Consider the following 5,643-nt stretch of genomic DNA (forward strand, 5'->3'; position numbering starts at 1 on the left):
CAATCTGCATGAAAAGGGGGTAGAAGTTTTAAATCTTCTCCCCAGGATAAAGGAGACAGACACGAAACTTCAACACAATGACAAGGGCTTCAAGTGACTTTCTAAGTTCCATCCAGGTACCCTTGGGTACAATCCCTTGAAAAGCACCTACTAAGATAAAAATGAGCCTGGACAACATAGTAAGACCCATCTTCACAAAAAAGAAAATAAATAATAGAAAGGCATGGAGGCACAGGTCTTAGTCCCAGCTACGTGGGAGGCTGAGGCAAGAGGATCACTTGGGCCCAGGGGTTCAAGGCTGCAGTGATTTAGGATCATGCCATTGCATAGAAGACCTTGTAAAAGAAAGAGAAAAGTGGGGGAGAGAGAAAAGGAGGGGAAGAGAGGGGGAAAAGACATGGGGGAAAGGGAGGGAAAGAGGTACGAAGAGAAAAAGAGAGGAATAGAGAGAGGAGGGAAAGGAAAGAAGAGAAAAGAAAAGAAAAAAGAAAGGAAGAAAAGAGAAAAGAAATGAGAAAAACATATAAACTTTGTGGCCAGGGAATTCCACTGTTATGAATTTACTCTGGAGAGAGAATTGTGTTCACCACAGAATAATTATAGCAGAAAACCTGGGAAAAACTCAAGAGTACTTCATTAAGAAACTACATGAATACATTTCATTCCATGGACTGTTACACGATCATTTGCACTACACGGGAGACTCTGATTTTTTTAGGTGGATATATTAACTCCACGTGCTGATTGTGTGCATAGATTATCTTGGAAAGGAATCACCAAAAAACCCTAACAGCGATTGGCTTTGAGGAGGCGTGAGAGAGTGGCTTTAAGGCTGCACCAACACCAACCAATAGAACTTTTTTGCAATAAGGACCATATTTCTGGGCCATCTGCAGCTGTGAAGCACCTGAAATGTGGCCCACGCAAACAAAGAACCAAATCCTTCGTTTTCTTTAATGTTAATTTATTTAGATTTTTTTTCTTTTTTGAGATGGAGTCTCGCTCCGTTGCCCAGGCTGGAGTAAAGTTGCGTGATCTTGGCTAACCGCAACCTCTGTCCCCCAGGTTCAAGCAGTTCTCCTGTCTCAGCTTCCCAAGTAAATGGGATTACAGGGGCTCACCACCACATCCGGCTACTTTTTGTGTTTTTAGTAGAGATGGGGTTTCACTATGTTGGTCAGGCTGCTCTCCAACTCCTGACCTCAGGTGAGCCACCAGACTCGGCCTCCCAAAGCACTGGGATTACAGGCATGAGCCACCATATCTGGCCTCACTTAGATTTCAATAAACACATAAGCCACTGGCTGCCATATGGGAAACTCAGATCTATAGTCTTTCATAGTTTTTGAACTTTGAATCATTTAAATGCATGGCCTATTCTTTTTAGTTATAGAACATAATAGAATAGTATTTAGATTGTATTAATTTAAATGAAATCTACCATAGAATTTAAATTGAACCAGCGAATGTGGATATATAAAAAGATTGCCAAGGTGTGTGTGTGTGTGAGTGTGTGTGTGTATTAAGTGTCTGTGTGTGTGTATATATGTATGTATATTTTGTTTTTTGTTTTTATCTTGAGTGAGAGTCTCGCTCTGCCACTCAGTCCGGAGTGCAGTAGTATGAAGTTGCCTCACTGCAACCTCCGCCTTTAGGGTTCAAGTGGTTCTCCTGCCTAAGCTTCCCTAGTCAACGGGGTTACAGGTACACACCACCACCTCCAGCTCATTTTTGTATTTTCAGTAGAGAAAGCGTTATACCATGTTGGCCAGGCTGGTCTTGAACTCCTGACCTCAAGTGGTCCACCTGCCTCGGGGCCTCTTAACGTGCTGAAGATTACAGGCATGAGCCAGGATGCCCAGCTGCAAAGGTGTGTTTTTGAGTAAAATGAACAACGTACAAACAAAAAAATAGGGAACAGCTGGGAGTGGTGGCTCATTCCTATAATCCTAGCACTTTGGGAGGCTGAGGTGAGAAGATCACTGGAGCCCAGGAGGTCGAGGCTGCAGTGAGCCATGATTGCACCACTGCCCTCCAGCCTGAGTAATGTGGCAAGACCCTGCCTCAAGAAAAACTAAAATTAAAAAACCAAAACCTAAACATGACGATTAAGTTTTCAGGTTGTTTTATGATATGTGCCTTCCTCAAAACTTGTTACGATATCATCACCTCACCCATCTGATGCAAAAAAGAAAAAATAAAACCCAGAGACTCAAACTAAAAATATTTGCAAATCTATAGCGTTAGGTGTTGTCCTGTGTCTCCCTGAAAGACACTGAAGCCCTATGCCGCAGGATCTGTGGATGTGACCTCATTTGGAAACAGTCTCTTCACATGTGATTGAGCTAACCTGAGGTAACGAAGGTGAATCCTAATCCCGTGTGCCTGTGTTCTTATAAAAAGGGGATGTGTGGACAAATAAACCTACAAAGGGAAGACAATGTCAAGACAGAGACAGAAGACCACCTACAAGCCGAGGAACTCCGGATGCTCTGAGAATCCATGAGCGAGACCTGGGACAGACCCTCCCTCACAGCCTTCACAGAAAAAAACAATCAATCAATAATCCCTTGATTTTAGACACCTGGCCTCCAGAACTGTGAGAATAAATCTCTGTGGTTGAAGCCACACAGTTTAGGGTACTTTGTTAAGGCAGCACTGGGAAATGAATGCAGAGTTCTTGGGGCACACATCAACACTTCTGAATAAAATTTGGGACATGGCATGCTTGAACTTACAATTTATACTTTACTCTGAATTCTTTTTTATTTTTGAGAGACAGGGTCTCACTCTGTCACCCAGGCTGGAGTGCACTGGCACAAGCACGGCTCACTGCAGCCTCCACCTTCTGGGCTCCAGCAATTTTCTTGCCTCAGCCTCCTGAATAGCTGAGACTACAGGCACATGTCACTGTGCCTAATTTTTTAAAAATGTTTTGTAGAGATGAGGTCCTGCTATGTTGCCCAGTTTACCTGGGACTCCTAGCCTCAAGTGATCTTCCCACCTTGGTCTCTCAAAGTTTTATAAGCCATTGTAACTGGCTTGCCTTTTTTTTTTTTTTTTTTTTTTTTTAAAGACAGAACCTTGCTCTATTGCCCAGGCTGGAGTGCAGGGACAAGGTCTCAGCTCACTGCAACCTCCATCTCCTGAGTTCAAGCAATGCTTTTGCCTCAGCCTCACGAGTAACTCAGCTTATAGGCTTCTACCACCACACTCGGCTAATTTTTGTATTTTTATTACATGCGGGTTTCACCAGTGGGCCAGGCTGGTCCCGAACTGCTGACTTCAGGTGATCCGCCCACTTCAGCCTCTCAAAATGCTACCATTGTGGTTCAGTGCAACCTCTGCTCCTGGGTTCAAGCAATTCTCCTGCCTCAGCCTCCCAAGTAGCTGGGATTACTGGTTCCTGCCACCATTGCCAGTTTTTGTACCTTTAGCAGAGATGGTGTTTCACCATGTTGGCCAGGCTGGTCTTGAACTCTCGACCTCAGGTGATTCACCTGCCTCAGACTTCCAAAGTGCTAGGATAGCTGGCATGAGCCACTGTGCCTGGCCTACTCCTATTATTATTACATTGTAATATATAATAAAATACTTACACAACTCACCATAACGTAGAATTAGTGGGAGCCCTGAGCTTGTTTTCCTGAAACTAGATGGTCCCTTCTGGGGGTGATGGGAGACAAGTGACAGATCAACAGGCATGGGATTCTCATAAGAATCTCACTGTCCAGCTCTCTCGAATGTACTACTTACAGTAGGGTTTGCGCTCCTATGAGACTCTAACAATGCCACCGATCTGACAGGAAGTGGAGCTCAGGTGGTGATGCCAGCAATAAGGAGTGGCTGTGAACACAGATGAAACCTCCCTCGCCCACCCGCTGCTCACCTGCTGTGCTGTCTGCCCAGCTTCTAACAAGGAAGCCAGGCGCGGTGGCTCACACCTGTAATCCCAGCACTTTGGGAGACTGAGGCAGGTGGATTACCTGAGGTCGAGAGTTCGAGACCAACCTGACCAATGTAGAGACACCCTGTCTCTACTAGAAATACAAATTTTTGTATTTCTAGTAGAGAGAAAGGAGCCAGGCATGGTGGCTCATACCTGTAATCCCAGCTACTTGAGAGTCTGAGGCAGGAAAGTCACTTGAATCTGGGAGACAGAGGTTGCAGAGAGACAAGATCACGCCATCGCATTCCAGCCTGGGCAACAAAAGCAAACCTTCGTGTCAAAACAACAACAACAACCAAAAGAAGCCCAGGTGCAATGGCTCACACTTGTAATCCCAGCACTTTGGGAGAATGAGGAGGGCGAATCACCTGAAGTAAGGAGTTTGGGACCAGCCTGGCCAACATGGTGAAACCCTGTCTCTACTAAAAATACAAAAATTAGCCAGGTGTGGTGGTACATGCCTGTAATCCCAGCTACTCAGGAGGCTGAGGCAAGAGAATTGCTTGAACCTCGGAGGTGGAGGTGACATTTACCTGAGATCACACTGCTGCACAGAGTGAGACTCTGTCTCAAAAAAAAGAAAAAAAAAAAAGGCTACAGACTGGTACTGATCCATGGCCAGGAGGGTTGGGGACCCCAGCTGTAGACAGTATGTAATGATCAAATCAGGGTAACAGACAGTCATCACCTCAAATATTTATCAAATCCTTCTCTTCTGGCTATCTTGAAATATTCAAATAAATTCTCATTCACTATAGTTTCCCTTGTGCGCTATGGATTACTGTAACTTATTTCTTCTATCTAGGCCTTCTGGTCTTTCATTCTGTTTTTTAAAATTATTTTCATTTATTTCTGAGACAGTCTCTCTCTTTCTGCCAGGCTACAGTGCAATGACATAATCTTGACTCACTGCAACCTCCACCTCCTGGGTGCAGGCAATTTTCCTGCCTCAGCCTCCTGAGTAGCTGGGAGTACAGGCGTGCATCACCATTCCTAGCTACCTTTTTTTTTTTTCCGTAGTGATGGGGTTTCACCATGTTGTCCAGGCAGGTCTCAAACTCCTGACCTTAGGCAATCCACCCACCTCAGCCTCCCAAAGTGCTGGGATTACAGGCATGAGACACAGTACCCGGCCACTTATTCATTCTTCCATTCATTCATTCTATGAATAACTACTGCCTGGTTATTATATACCTGGCAGAGTTCCGGGCTCTGGGGAAACAGCAATGAGCAAAACAAAGTTGCTGCTGTCTTAATGGATCCATCGTTCTAATGAGGAGGAAAGAGACAGGCAATCCATGAAGAAACCATAAACACAAACAGCACATCAGGTGAGAGCGTTGTGAAGAATAAATACTAAAGTGGGTACGGCCAGGTGCAGTGGCTCACACCTGTAATCTCAGCACTTTGGGAGGCTGAGGTGGATGGATCCCTTGAAGTTAGGAATTCAAGACCAGCCTGGCCAACATGGTGAAATGCCATCTCTACTAAAAGTACAAAAAAAAAAAGACCCAGGTGTGGTGGCACCTGCCTGTAATCTTAGCAACTCAGGAGGGTGAGGTGGGAGGATTGCTTGAACTTGGGAAATGGAGGTTGCAGTGAGCCAACATTTCATCACTGCACTCCAGCCTGGGGAACAGAGCAAGACTCTGTCATCAAAAATAAAAAAGTAAAGAGAAATCAGGTGCAGGTTA

General features: G+C 44.9%; 1 pseudogene; it reads left to right on the top strand.

The window, feature by feature from the left end:
• Positions 1–2,086: 2,086 nt before the first annotated feature.
• Positions 2,087–2,184, top strand: LOC144580284 (small nucleolar RNA U13; annotated as a pseudogene).
• Positions 2,185–5,643: the final 3,459 nt, after the last annotated feature.

Source organism: Callithrix jacchus, chromosome 18 (genome assembly GCF_049354715.1).
Source record: "Callithrix jacchus isolate 240 chromosome 18, calJac240_pri, whole genome shotgun sequence".
Classification (NCBI taxonomy): domain Eukaryota; kingdom Metazoa; phylum Chordata; class Mammalia; order Primates; family Cebidae; genus Callithrix; species Callithrix jacchus.